Source organism: Heloderma suspectum, chromosome 7, assembly GCF_057233095.1.
Source record: "Heloderma suspectum isolate Gila_16-S chromosome 7, 16-S_ref, whole genome shotgun sequence".
Classification (NCBI taxonomy): Eukaryota; Metazoa; Chordata; class Lepidosauria; order Squamata; family Helodermatidae; genus Heloderma; species Heloderma suspectum.
Genome location: NC_139464.1, coordinates 75,236,664 through 75,251,810, shown reverse-complemented (window position 1 = coordinate 75,251,810; position 15,147 = coordinate 75,236,664). Strand labels below are relative to the sequence as shown.

Below are 15,147 nucleotides of genomic sequence, written 5' to 3'. Positions count from 1 at the left end.
CCACTGTCTGCACTGACTCTCTGAAGCTATTCAGAGAACCAAGGCAAAGTTGAGAACCAGGATTAGGGACCACACACCTTAGGAAGTGAAGAGAAACAAATTTGCTCCCAGCAATTCTCCTCAGAATTCTCCTTTGTGGATTGGAATGTTGAATACTCACCAGAATATGTGCCATATCTCTGTTGTAAGGATGTGGAGTCTATTTCTGATGAAAGGCCATTGAACTATGGGAAAAGTCAATTGGGGGCTGCAGCTGATAGTGGGTGGAGCCAGATCCCAAAATGGTGGGTGGAGCCAGATCACCCCATCCCTTCTCTAATTCTAACACACAGTAGAGTGTGTGGTTTTATTGCTAATTGCTAATTATTTATTGTTGTGTTCTGTTGTTATATTTTAGTGGCAATGAAGTAGATTCACCTCTTTGATACCGTCATGGAAAGCGGTATGTAAATATGTATAACAAAGAAATAAATACCTTCCTCTTTCTCTCATGCTCTGTCTCACATACAGACATCCACACAAAGTAGGAGAGGAAGCAATTCTCAGAGGAGTGGTCTGAAGAGCTAGAATGGGCCCACAGCCTCTGGAGAGCCAGATAATGCTGAAGGCTGCATGAAATTAGGCCGAAGTGCAGCCCATGAGTTGAGGTTCACCAGCCCAGCTAGATATTAGATATTTGATGTTCTTTATTTTAATATTTGATCTATGACAGTATTTGGTATCAGTAATGGTATGCCATACCTGATATTATTTAATAGTTAGCATACAATAATATGTTTTAATTGAACGTACTTGGTAGTTGGTGAGCATTGGTATTTAGTACAGCTGTGTGCAAATGGCCTCTTGAAATTCTCCACCTTACTTGTGGGCAGAGAAATTTGGGAGACAATTTCACTGCATTTCTTCAGTGGGAGGAGAAATTCTCAACCATTCTTCCCAGGTAGGGTTCACCATTGGCAGGGCTTGTAGCACAGCTTCTGTCTTTTTTGGTAAGCGTTTTGGGGGGTTTTGTGCTGCAGCAGCAACTGTCTTGGCAGGCTGGCCCCCAGCTTGCATCCAGTGCAATGCAGGTGGGGGCAGTGTTGTGTCTAGCTCCAGGGATGAGGTGGAGCTAGTGCTCTTCCAAAATCTGTCCTCCAATTTTCTGAAAGTTTTCTTCCCCCATGAAAGAGGATTCCATTGTTCTGCCTCATTCAAGATGTTTTATCATGTATTTTTGTGGTATTTTTGAGCTTACCCAATCACAGCTAGCCTCCCAGGCTGCCTGCACATCCTGATCTGAAAAAGCCCTCTGGGAGGAATTATCTCATGGTGCCTTAACCTGGGCTTTCATTGAAGTGTAAGAAGATGAAGAGGCTACAAGCGGCCAGAGAGATGATTGTACAATGAAAAACAGGATACTTGTGCTCACTCCTCAGCCACCTAAGTAAGATAAGTCCAAGAAACCCAAACCCAACCCATGAGAAATTCTCAAAAATTTCTTCACCATTTAATTTCTTTTCAGAAGCAATTTCTCTTCTATCAAATTGAATGAGAATGGCCAAAAAATATATGGGATAAATTTTTGGCACAGCACTGGTATTTAGTATTTAACATTATTTGATAACTGACGGTTATGCAATTCCATATTTGATACCTCCCCCCCACCCCCCAAAATGTTTTGTTGCTCCCGAAGGACTAACAGCATAACCTTATGCATTTTTATTTGGAAAACATTCCCATTAGTTTGCCAGGAAGCAAGCCCCATTAAACAATAAGGGAGGCTTACATCATGCATAGGATGGGGCTGTAACAGATTTATTGTGTCATAAATGTTTGTGCACTGGAGCCTACTTTATCAGATGCATGAAGTAGTATCCTCAGGAGAAACAGTTCATGCATTCTGTGCTCCAATAAATCTATTCAGTTTGAAGGTGCCACGTGACTTTGTTCGTTTTGCTGCAACAGGCTAACATGGTTAACTTCTGGAATTTGCAAAAATCTTGACAGGGCCATGCGGTGCTGGTGTTGAGAAACTTGCAGTAACCATAATGAAAACATTATGCCCTCCTGTACACAATGTTGCCACATGGAAGCATTTATGGTGTCCTTGAGATGTTCTTGTTTGGAATGGTGCTGCTTCACCCAAATGCTGATCATGTAGGGACCAGTGTATTGCCTGTATGTAGATCAACATATAGAGATACTTGTAGTGTCCTGTAAGATGTTAGGCAGCCTACATTCCCTCTCTGGCATACAAATGTTTCGATTTTGCAAAGTATCAAACATTTAAAAAAAAACAATGAGCAAAAAACAATATATTTTTTAAAGAATCTAACACAAGGCCAGCCCAGAACATTTCGCTGCTTGAGCCAAAGGACAAGATGGTGTCCAGCACCCTGCTCCTGCATTCCATGTATGGAAGCTGATCAGACTGGTAGTTGACTTTTACTTCCATAATGGTGCACTTGAGAGCAGCAGGGCTCGCTTAGGTGTGAATCCAGGGTAGGCCCTGTAGCACTCAACAGCTTTCTCCTCCAAACCAATACCTCACTGCTGCTCCCCCCACCCCCAGCATTTCCTGCCTGAGGAGGCCACCTCATTCTGCCTAATAGTAAGACTGGCTCAATATTGATACAGTACTTGAATTACAGGAGGAGGGCATATGGGCCCTGGCTCCCTTACCTTTTGTGATGCTTCCCTTGCTGTTTTTCCATATCTGTAGAGTGGGCATGATTTAGCTAAAACTGGGGAGCAGAGGTGGGGGAGAGCTGAGAGGAATTTCATCAAAGCCCCTCTACCTTTCATCCTATAATTCAAGCACTGAATTCATATATACTTTTTTTGTAGAGGAAGTTTTCATGTACATAAAATCAATGCAGAATTGATGAGGACATTTTGACCAGTGGTTTTCCTCCACTGAAGGAGGAAGCCATGTATCCTTTTTATGAGCAACATTCCTAATTGGGGTGGGGGGAGGTGAACCCACTTCTCAAAAATAGCATTTATGTTTGTAGTGCTTTTTACACTTCATGCTTTACAATAAAGACATTTGTATGACAGTGTAAAGCAGACAGCCTAGCTGTTTTCAGGAGAGTAAGGCACATCCACCTTCCACATTGCACATTCAGTCCAGGCAGACAATTTTTAAAAGCTCCCACATGGATTAAAAAATCAAGCCTAATTTGCAATTGCATGAATTGGTTCTTCTTGAAAATACCCATGATCAATGGCTGTACTCCAAGGTTCGTGCATTCCTCTGAAGTTATTGTTTTCACACCACAACTTGAAATAGTTCAGCAAGGTTCAGTTCCTGGGAAGACTAACAAGAACATGATGGGGCTGAAAGAACACATTTTGACACCCACAGCAATTGCCCACTATTTTTAACTATGGCTATCAGGCCCTTGAGTTCACCATTACTTAATTCCTTTGAGATGGCTGTTCTAGAAGCACACGGGAGATAATGAGTGGGTCAAAAGAATTAAATATAAACTATGTGTACTATGTAGGCAGGCAGAAGAGTGGGCAGAAATTCAGACACAGGATACATGCACTCAGGGTACATTGTGGAGGTTAGTTTTCCCTTAATATAATTGAGAGTAGATGTTTGGACAGAAAAAAGTCCTATAATTCTCAGCATGCTCCAGCCAGCTATGCCCCATGATGGCTGCAGGATGCTGGGAGTTATTGGACTTTTTTTCTGTCTAAATTTGTGCAGGATTGTACCCTTAGCTACTCTACAGTACTTACAGTCAAAGTGATCAGAAAGTGGTTCTCATCATTTTAAATAAGGCTGGCATTGGGGCCCAGGATTGCTGGGCTTCTGCTGAGGCCCATGTCTTAGTAGGGGCCCCACTGGCAATCTGTGGAACCTCCTGTTCCTGCTGCTCCCATGTCTTGAACTTGCTGTTGTTGCCTCTTCACCTGCCCTCTCCAAGCAAGCAAGCAGTGAAAGGAATTAGGAGTAAGGTGGCATAGAGGACAGTCCTCTATTTAAATGGCTGTCCAGTCCTCCAAGACCAGTTTAAGTATGAAGAACCATAAGAAGGGAAAGCAGGAGCCTTGAAATTGCCCATCCACAGTTAGCACCTGGACAGCAGACTGAGCAAGGCACATGGGTCACCTGGCCACCATCTTCCCCACGATGGTGAGATGTACTGTATTTCAGTTTAAATTATAGTCATTCTTTCTACATGTGCATCTGTACATAGACATCAGCATATGCAAATCCATAACTTTTGACTACTTTTTGGGCGGATGGATTTCCTCTTTTCTTTTTTGACGATACGTAAGCGGCCAATTTAATGAGGAGAAGGAGCAGTAACCAGCATGCGTCTTGTCCTCTCCCTCTGAGAAGTGGTACCCTATGGGCCCAGAGGGAGAGGCAGGGAAGTGGGCAGCAACAACAGTGAGGAGGAGCGGCAGGGCACACCAAGGCAGGAGGAGCCACTGAGACCACCTTGCCTACCACAAGACTTAAAGCTGCACTGACTTCAGCGCATAACTAGATGAAATGGTGGTTCAATTGTTCTAACATATCAATTGTGTTAGATCCAATTAATGATCACAGGACTAGGGTGGCCACTTATGAATCACCGAATGAGAGGAAATGCATCACAAAAAGGTGTCGTTGTGATGTTCCTGCCCGAGGTTCCACCTTTTCCCCAGCCTCCACCTCTGAAACTGAGAATCCTTCAGGAATGCCTGCTTTCACTTTGGGACAGCTGTACCCACTGACCCACAAGCTTCAGCCGTTTTACCTTCTCTGGGTTTCAGAGAAACTCAGTACGCTCAACTGGTTCTCTCAACCCACCTCAGGAGAAGTAACAAGGATACAGATATAATGAAAGTAGCATAAAATCAAATAACATGTGGGAATTTGGATTTTTAAAACACAAAGATTTATTTAAAACATGGAAGTTGTATGTTATTATTATTCATTAATGCTTGGTCCTAACTTCCCTACCTACTCTACCCCTTCTAAAATCCTATACACAAGCCCCACTAACTAGATGTTGCCCCCACGATCCCTATATGACCTTAGAATCCTCACACACACTCAGGCCTTTCCCACCTTTCACTCTATCTCTGGCATATTATTAACCCCATCTTACCTGGGTTACATTTAACAATGGAAAAAATGCTTAATAAAACAGGCAGATGTTACAGCCCTCTTTATGCAATTTGCATAACATTTCATATGATTATTTATATGTCTAGATGGACATTTAGAAAGGAGCGTTATAATTGAAATAGAAATATAGTAAATCTCATCATAGGTGCAGAAGCCTGTGACAGGGAGACCAGTGTGCCTGCCTGCTCAGTCTACTGTCCAGTTTCTAACTCTTGAGATGGGCAACAATTTTTAGGTACTTTATCTTTAAACTGGAATTGGACAGGACAGCCTTTCAAACAGGAGATATCCTCAAATAGAGGATGGCCCTCTGTAAAAGAGGATAGGGCTGTTACTGCTCCAGTAATATAAGAAACATTGAGATAATGTGAGAGGAGACAACAGCATATTACATCATCCAACTCCTAAGTAGGACAATGTGAGCATGGGAAGCGATCACGCCATTGGCTCCTCTTATGTGATCTGAATGAACTTCCGTTCCTAGAAGAGCACAGGACGTAGAGGCAACCACATCGATCCAGCAGCATAAGAAGAGGCCCTCAGCAATTGCGGCGACGAATCTGCATTAGCAGCTGTTCATTTCCCCAGATAACTTAATGCAGAACATAGGGGTATAATTAATTCTGTGCACATGATGTGAAATCACAGGATGACTACAAGATCAGCCCAGCTAGTTCTGAGTAGATTCCCCCTCCCTGTCTGGAGAGCATACATTGTTTTAAAACATGTATTTGACTTTCAGATCAGCCACTTCCGCTGCCTTTAAAACCACCTTTTCTGTGTCAGCAGCAATTTCCCTGTAAGACAGAGCCTGGACGTGTGCCCTTTCCCCTGGATAAATACAAACAAGGGAAGCGAGAGCATGCCATGGCCCTCCGAGGAATAAGGAAGAGGGAGGGACTGGTGTGCATGAGGGCCCTTCATGGACAAGGCATGCTGCCTTATGACATCCACTCAGCTTCTGAGCCAAGAAACACAGAAGCTGTGGCTCACACCAAGTGCCATCTAGGGGCACACAGACAGTGCTGCTATTTAGAGCTGTGACAAAGTGTGCTCCTTTACCTCTGGCCCAATGAAAGGAGCCATGGGTGGCAGCGGCGGCTGCTTGGCAGAATTCCTGCAGCAGACAAACCAAGGAGCGCAATCCTTTTCTCCCCGTGGTGCTGGCTCAGGGGAATGTCGCCTTCTTTTTAACCTTGTCTCAGTCTCATGAACAGAGAGGCCTGTTGTCAACATTGTGGCCAGTCATTTCTTCTGCGCACAACACTCACAAACACACCATGCCGTCAGCTTGGGCCTGATTTGTGCAGGAAGTGGGCAGTGGGTAAAGCTCTTACCCGTGAAAGCGTTCAATGCTGGCATGCGAAAGTTGCATTCAAATGTACTAGCGTGCAGAGTGAGTGAATGCAAGTGTTACTGGGCAGGCATAGAACATGCATATGGGCAGGGGCTTTACCCATGACCAGCAAGAAAGTATTGGGTGATCCAGAAATCTCTCAAGACACATGTTTTCCTAGGCCTACTGTAATTTGAAGAGATTTTTAACTTAGTAGCCCTTCCTCCATTTTCTTTCCTCACCCACTTTTCCTTCCTCTATGTCATGTGTTTATTTCAATGTCTGTCTTGGTCAAATGTTAATCTTATGTTACATATTGTACAGTGTCTTGTGTTTCAGGCACTTAAGAAACAACAAGAGCAGCAGCACCTCAGGAGAATCATGCTGTTCCCCACTGCCTATGCATGCTCGTGATGCGATCTGTTCCTTTCTTTGCCCCCACTTTCTGTCCTGCCTGTCTCTGCCCAGTAGTAGTAATAGCAGCAGTAGTAGTGTAGTAATAGTAGTGATCATACTTAACATTTGCATAGTGCTTTCAAGTACTTAAAGTACTTCACATGCATTATCTAGTTGCAATCATTGCAACAACCCTGCAACATCAGTGTTATTATCCCCCATATTACAGATGGGAGCCCTGAGGCTAAGAGAGAGTGGCTTGCCTAAGGCCATCTAGTGGCAGAGGCAAGATATGAACTGAGGACTTCCTGACTCATAGTTCAGTTTCTTAGGGCACAATCCTATGGATATTTAGTTGTGTGTTTTTTTTTTTAAAGTCCTACAACTCCCAGCATGCCCCAGCCAGCCATGCTGGCTGGGGCATGCTGGGAGTTGAAGGACTTCTTTCTGTCTAAACATCCATAGGATCGTGCCCTTAGCCACTGTGCTACATCGGCTCTCTCTTATACATGTCCCCTTTTTTCTTTCTTTTGTGAACACTACCCTCTCTCTCTTGTGCCATCTCTCCCTCTCTCTTCTCCCTCCTTCTCTCTCTCTCTCTCTCTCTCTCTTTCTCATCCTATCTCTGGTTCTTTCATACCTCTCCTCCCTGACTGTGCCAGCACTTTCAGTAAGAGAACAGTTAGGATTTGCTCGAGGGCAAGGTTGAGTGGGTCTGGGCAGGCTAAGATTTCTCCTTCCAAAGTGACCTGCAAGAGAGAAGAGGGGAATGAGAAAGAGATGGAGGGTTCATGCACTTCGGTCATGAACTTCTGCCCCCCGCTTTTCTTTTTGAACCACTTCGAAATCTTTTCGGAAATACAGTTGGGAGGGAATTTGAAAAAAAGGCAACTTTGGGAACAGGGAGCCCCTCTGAAAGGCAGACCTCTGCTCAGGGCCACTAACTGATGATACTACAGACCCAAAACAATTTTAACCCCAAATCCTCTGCAATTTCCATTGGTGGTCATGAACATGAGGTTGTTGCAAGTGAAAGGCACAAATCTCATTCCAGAAACTGAGAGGACTCAATCATCTATTTTGACATGGGAGCTGGGGCACTTTCAGGTTGAAGGTGCCATGTATGAGGAAGTTACATATATGAGGCAAGTTACTTCTTAAATTGCCATATACACTTTCCCTATATCTTCAGGGAAAGAGTGCAAAGAGTAGGCATTATAGGCAGTGTCACTGTTGTTACTTTTTCAGAACTAATAAAAATCTAAGTTCAATTCCTTTTGTTGAAGGTGTCTAGACAGGCCAAATATGGCTAGGGGGAACAGGAAGTCAAAGAACTAATCTGGAAAGTTTGTTTAAACTGCTGACAATAATAATCTAACCAAGAAATTGCTCAACAAGTCTAAGGGCATTTTCAAATGCACTGGTGTGAATAGACAACATTCACACTCTTTTCTGCATTTGGCCTCTCAGGAATAATACTCAGCTAGTACAAGAGAGGCTTAGTCTATTTTACTGTCTTGGGAGAAAATAGCCTTAAGCTTTCAGATTTTAATTTAAGCAAATTTTGAAAGTCAGGACCAAATTTTAAACTAAAATCAAAACCCAGAGTTTTACTATTTGACATGCTGACATGTCTTTAAAATTATGATTTATTTCATTTACATCCTACCCTTCTTCCAAGGAGCTCAGATCAGGTTACATGGTTCTCCACCCACCCCCTTTATCCTTGGTACCCTCTGGGGTAAGTTAGGCCAGGAAGGTTCGTGCAGCAAGATCCATGGCTGAGTGAAAATTTGCTGGGTCTACCCAGTCCTACTTCAGCATTCTAATGCTGCCTTCCCCAACCTGGCTTCCTTGAGATGGGTTGGACTGCCAGCCCCATAATCCCCTGCCAGGATAGGCATGGCTGGGGATGATGGGAGTTGTAGGGTGTGAGGTTGGGGAAAGCTGCTCTAACCATTATGCTATGCTGGGCCCTCATTTTAATATTTTCTGCAGCTGCAAAGTGCAGCCAAGATAGCAAGATGATCAGCCAAGGTGACTACCAGCTCACTCAGTGTACAGTACAGTCCATGCTAACCTTTCCCCACATGGCTATGTCCCTCTGTACCTGACCGCTGAATTTTGCACTGTGATTTTTGCCTTGTTGCCTTTTTAGCAAATGAAGTGGTATGTAAATGTTAATAAATAATAAAATATTATTTGATTTTTGACTCTCAGGATTGATTTATTTTCTCTCTTGAATTAAGCTAAAACTTACTGATCCATCAGATAGAAGAGCTGAGTTCAAATCCATAATAAACTACCAATGGTGTTTGTGTATGCTACTCTCAGCTGATGGTTATTGACAGGTTGGGAATATGGTCAAGAGACATGCTATAAAAGACTTTGAAAGTAGTAATGATAATCAATAATGCTAGAATTTAATAGTACGTTTGTGTGTGGAAAGGGCAAATGTATCTGTCTAATACTTCTAATAGTACAGAACATTTCTGAGATAAGTTCTCATTTCTATGAATTAGTCTGCAATCTTATACATACTTAGTCCAACTAGATTTATATAAGATCACACTGTTGGCCTTTCCAAAGGTTTTTTTTAATTGCACATACCTAGATGTAATGGTCTCAATGTTGAAAAAAGAGAGAAAAGGCAACAAAAAATAAGGCAACAGTGGGGAGCTAGAGTTGATGGGCAATTTAAACATTCATTGTTCTCAAGACTCTGGCCACACTGCAGTGTTTGCTGCATTGTTTTAACACAGTCCAGGAAACAATACCCTCAGTGTGGTGTGTGAACGGTTTCAGCTCCTCCAGTGTGGTGCTTTCGTAGTCATCTCAAAGGAATGTGGCTATCAAGTAACTCAGGGTTTCTGGTTACAATTGGTAAAACAACTGTAGTGGAAAAGTACCCAGGTGCTTACGTTTGTATACCAACACAAAAGATATAGAAGTACAGGGTGAAGCTGACTCCTTGAGTTATTGTGTGGAAGAACAGAAATTCATTTCTTTAAGTGATGTATATCCCAGGCTTTATGTCTTGAGGTGGCTTACATCAGACTAAAGAACAATGAAACAATAATTATAAAACAAATCAGACAATAAAGCAATAAACATGTTTAAAATAGATTTTAAAGTGGAAACAGACAGAGTAGGTTAAAAAAGTAAATACAGTTTTACAGCAATGTAAGAAAGCATTAGCAGCTTGGAAAATTAAATGCTTGCCAGGATAAAAAAAAAAAGGGTCTTCACTGGAAGGGTGAAAAACCATCAAGGAGGGGGTGGGATTCCCTAGACAGGGAGTTCTACAATCTGAGTGTGACCACTGAGAAGCTCTCTCCCTCAGCCTGGCTAAATGTATCAGTTGCTGGGATAGGGCAACTTCAAGGGACCTGCTCCCCCTTCTTAGAGTTCTTTGTCTTTCAACCAGACTTGGACTGGGCAGCCCTTCAGATAGAAGACACCTTCAAAAAGAGGACTGTCCTCTAGGCTACATGGCCACCCTTGCACCAGCACCTTGCACTAAACTGATACAAGGTGCTCCTGTCCACCATCTGGGCATCAAGGAGCAATGCCCAGGGCTACTGTCAGCACCTCACATCCAATGTTTTTCCTGGTCCGGTGCTCAGAGTTGTGCTGGGTGTCAAGGGCTAGCTGCCATTTAAATTTCCCACAATTCCTCAAAGCAACACTGAAATGAAAATGGAGGGCGGGCGGGGTGGGGGAAATGGAAGAGGAGGAGATTTTTCTCTACTCTCCCTCTCTCATATCTATGCTTCCACATGTTCTTTGACTAAGGAGATCTGCGGACAGAAGCAATCTTCTGCAGACATAATTGAGTGCATTAGGAACTGTGGATATAAACTGGATGTGCATCCAAGTACAGAATAGATGCTGTTTTAGTTTGCATTTTGATGATATTTCTTTTCACTGATAGCTGCCTTGAGCAATATTTTGCTGGAAAGGCGGAATATACATATTTCTAATAATAAACAAGCACAAAAATAAATCTGCATTGCTTTCATTGGGGTCCATGTGCATCTGAATGTGCATTCTGTTGAAAGTAACACAGCACAGATGGACACATATAAATGCACATCTGATGTATGCCCATAGTTCCAAATGTGCAGTCATCTCACTCCACAGTTCCTGATTTAGCAAGTGATACATGCATAGAAGCTTTGTTTAGATTTCTTTACTTGGACTGGAGTGCCTGGCTCAGTGGGGTTGGCTCCTGGAACAGTTGCTGTAGCCCTTATCCTAGAGATGGGAAGTGTCCTGCTTGAGTAGAGGGCTGTAATAGGTTTGCTGTGGGGAGGAGGACTTGGGCCAGGAGGATGCATGCCCAAAGGTACATATTCTCCATGACCAAGTATTCTCCTCATGGTCCTTAAACTGCATTGTTGCATTTCCATTAAATGTCTGGTCCCCCTGATATTTAGGAACTCACTCCAGGCCATCTTTCAGGGTTGGCACTCAGCACATTTGCACACGAGACGCCCACTTTATTAAGAGAGGACGTGATAAGCAGCCATATGCAAAATGCACCATTTTCAAAATTCATATGGGTAGCATAACTCAGCCTTTTCCCCACTGAATGGAGTTACTTTAGTGTGAATTTTGATTTTACATTTTCATATGAATGATATTAGGGCAGTTCTGGTGAAACAGCAGGACAACGTCTGGAGAAATCTAGGCAATGTTATTGCAGACAATCCTTTGAACAGTCTGCCAAGACTTTTTCCCACTGTAATGGTCTGGCTTTACCTGCTTGAGGCATCTGGATACAAGCTGCTTACTGTAATCTTTGTTCTATAACCACTTCCAATTTTATGCATCTCAAGACCTCCTACATTCAGTTTATGGCATGCTATAACATGTATGAATGATGAGTAATTAGGAAGAAAGATTGAACTGGGTGATCAGGGGCATCATATTCTGATAATTCTATGAGTTTTATAGCTCCATTTACCTTCACTGCACTATTTGGTAATCTGTTTGTCGAAGATCTTGTTTTAATTGATTTACTTTCCTGTCTCTGATATTTACCTGGCCAAGGTAAACAGCACATTGCCAATCCAGAGTTAATGGTTACTGGATGAATAAAGTCTACATAGATATGAGAGTTTTCCAGAGTTGCCACAAGCACCAAAGTATGATGACATCAAAGCTGACATAAGCTTGCCCATGCTAAACAAGAAAAAAAGACTTTTACCTGGCAGTATTGCGTATATTTGATTAGGCAGAGATCAGTGTTTTTTCTCAGTAAGAAGGACAGAGAAAGATCCCCCTTAGGATCCAGGAAATGAAACTGGGGATTTTTGAGTCCCAGTGAATGTTCTTGAGGACAAAGCGTTTTAATTTAAAATGATATCTCTTGACTGTATTTGGTGTTAGGGAAAAAATAATGAAAAACCACACACACACACACACACACACACACACACACGTATCAATATATTATGTATAGTCCAGTGCAGAACCTTTTAGGAACAGACAGTACAAACAGGTTCTTGACCAGGGGGTTGTGTGTAGGTATTTGCATAAGAACCTGGAAGTCTGGAAGGAGGCATATTTGATACCTATCTTCAGGCCAACTGCTTGGCAGGAGCAGGAGCTCTGAATCAAGGATAGGTAGGTACCTTGGTCTAAGGAGCAGATCAGATTCAGGATAGATGCTGAGAGCAAGTTGGGTCAGTAGGCTGGCCGCTTACTCATCACCCAAAAAGAGGATAAAGGAAGGATCAGATTTGCATATGCTTGTTTAAATTGTATTGCATTGTATTTAAATTTGTGTATGCTAATTTATATGTATAGATGCAAATTTTGAAATAATGACTATAATTTATATAGAAATACAATTCATCTCACTATCATGGGGAGGACTGTGACCTGGGGACCTATGTGCCTCTCATTTGCTGTCCAGCTGCTAACTGCTGATGGGCAACTTCAAGTGCCCAGCTCTCCCTTCTTATGGTTCCTTATCTTTAAACAGGGCTTGGACCCAATGGCTCTTCTAATAGAGGAGACCTTCAAATAGAGCACTGTCCACTGACAGCAGGGGTGGACAGACCTGAAGTTTGTAGGATCTACTTTGTTTTTTGTTAGAACCCTGAGATCCACTGAAAGACTGAAGCAAAAGATATACACTTAGAATTAAGGAATTCTAAGGCCAGGAACTTGTTTTGAGTACCAGAACTGAATGGAGCTCACAGTACTTTCACACAAAAATGTACTCCTACTTACCCTAAGTTTTCTTCATTTCAGCACTATAATTTATGATGTAGGGAGGAAGATATTTTGCTGCAGCCATTGATAAATAATTGGGAGTCAGAAATCCCTTCTGACTTACTGCAAATCACCCAGCGATCCAGATCTACCTTCTGCCCACCCTGAATTAGAGGGCTATCATCTGAAAGTAGGACTCATGGACATCCTGGTGGTCAGTTTCATAGTTTGGGGGGCTTGTTTATTCTGGAGCCAACAGATACTCTTACTAGCCTTGCTCAGGTGTACTTGTACTCTTATTACAACATTTACCAGAGACTAATTCCAAAATGGCGGTTTCCTGCCCATTTCATCAGTATGTTGCTGTTGTCTCCTCTCCTGTCCCAATTACTGACAATCCTGAGATAGAGATGCCCCTTGCATCTCCTTGATTCTATGAAGCCCACATGGTTCTTCACTTGCTTCTTTTAGGGAAGGATTGGGAGTTATTCACCTGCTTGAAAGTTGTTGTTGTTCAGTCATTAAGTCGTGTCCGACTCTTCGTGACCCCGTGGACCATAGCACGCCAGGCCTTCCTGTCCTCCGCTCTCTCCCGGAGTGTGGTCAAGTTCATATTCATTGCATCGGTGATGCTATCTAGCCATCTCATCCTCTGCCATCCCCTTCTCCTTTTGCCGTCAGTCTTTCCCAGCATCAGGGTCTTTTCCAGAGAGTTTTCTCTTCGCATTACGTGGCCAAAATATTTGAACTTCAGCTTCAGTATCTGTCCTTCCAATGAGCAGTCAGGGTTGATTTCCTTTAGGATGGACTGATTTGACCTCCTTGCAGTCCAGGGGATTGCAGTCCAGCACCACAGTTTGAAAGCATCAATTCTTCGATGCTCAGCCTTCCTTATAGTCCAGCTCTCAGAGCCATACGTTGCTACTGGGAAAACCATAGCTTTGATTATACGAACCTTTGTCGGCAAGGTGATGTCTCTGCTTCTTACTATGCTGTCTAGGTTTGCCATAACTTTCCTCCCCAGGAGCAAGCATCTTTTAATTTCATGGCTACAGTCACTGTCTGCAGTGATCTTGGAGCCCAAGAAAGTAAAATCTGTCACTGCTTCCATTTCTTCCCCTTCTATATGCCAGGAAGTGATGGGGCCAGATACCATGATCTGAGTTTTTTTAATGTTGAGTTTCAAACCGGGTTTTGCACTCTCCACTTTCACCCTCAACAAGAGGCTCTTTAGATCCTCTTCGCTTTCTGCCATTAGGGTGGTATCGTGTGCGTATCTGAGGTTGTTGATAATTCTCCCGGCAATCTTAATTCCGACCTGTGATTCATCCAACGCGGCGTTTCTCATGATGTACTCTGCATATAAGTTAAATAAGCAGGGCGACAATATGCAGCCCTGTCGTACTCTTTTCCCAATTTTGAACCAATCGGTTGTTCCATGTCCGGTTCTTACTGTTGCTTCTTGACCCTCGTACAGGTTTCTCAGGAGACAGGTAAGGTGGTCTCGTACTCCCATCTCTTTAACAATTTGCCACAGTTTGTTGTGATCCACACAATCAAAGGCTTTAGCGTAGTCAATGAAGCAGAAATAGACGTTTTTCTGGAATTCTCTTGCTTTCTCCATGATCCAGCGAAAGTTGGCGATTTGATCTCTAGTTCCTCTGCCTCTTCGAAACCTAGCTTATACTTCTGGTAGTTCTCGTTTCACATGCTGCTGAAGCCTAGCTTGTAGGATTTTGAGCATCACCTTGCTGGCATGTGAAATGAGTGCAATTGTACAGTAGTTTGAACACTCTTTGGCGTTGCCCTTCTTTGGAATTGGGATGTAAACTGACCTTTTCCAGTCTTGTGGCCACTGTTGAGTGTTCCAAATTTGTTGGCATATTGAGTGCAGCGCTTTAACAGCATCATCTTTTAGGATTTTAAATAGCTCAGCTGGAATACTGTCATCTCCGCTAGCTTTTTTGTTAGTAATGTTTCCTAAGGCCCACTCTCGAGGATGTCCGGCTCAAGTTCAGTGACCACACTATCATGGCTATCAGGGACATTCAGATCTTTCCTGTATAGTTCTTCT

The 15,147-nt window shown here is 42.9% G+C and overlaps 2 long non-coding RNA genes across 3 annotated transcripts in view; one reads left to right on the top strand and one right to left on the bottom strand.

Annotated features, from left to right (window-relative positions):
* LOC146339962 (uncharacterized) overlaps positions 1-15,147 on the top strand; it is a 102,529-nt gene that overhangs the window by 73,986 nt on the left and 13,396 nt on the right. For both annotated transcript variants that reach the window (XR_014784417.1, XR_014784418.1), the window contains exon 3: positions 398-442. This is a non-coding gene — a long non-coding RNA (uncharacterized LOC146339962). The remainder of the gene's footprint in view (positions 1-397; positions 443-15,147) is intronic.
* LOC146339963 (uncharacterized) lies at positions 4,263-13,762 on the bottom strand. The gene is made up of 4 exons (XR_014784419.1): positions 13,567-13,762; positions 9,770-9,905; positions 7,306-7,597; positions 4,263-7,233 (listed from the first exon to the last, which is right to left on the bottom strand). It is a non-coding gene; the product is annotated as an uncharacterized LOC146339963 (long non-coding RNA).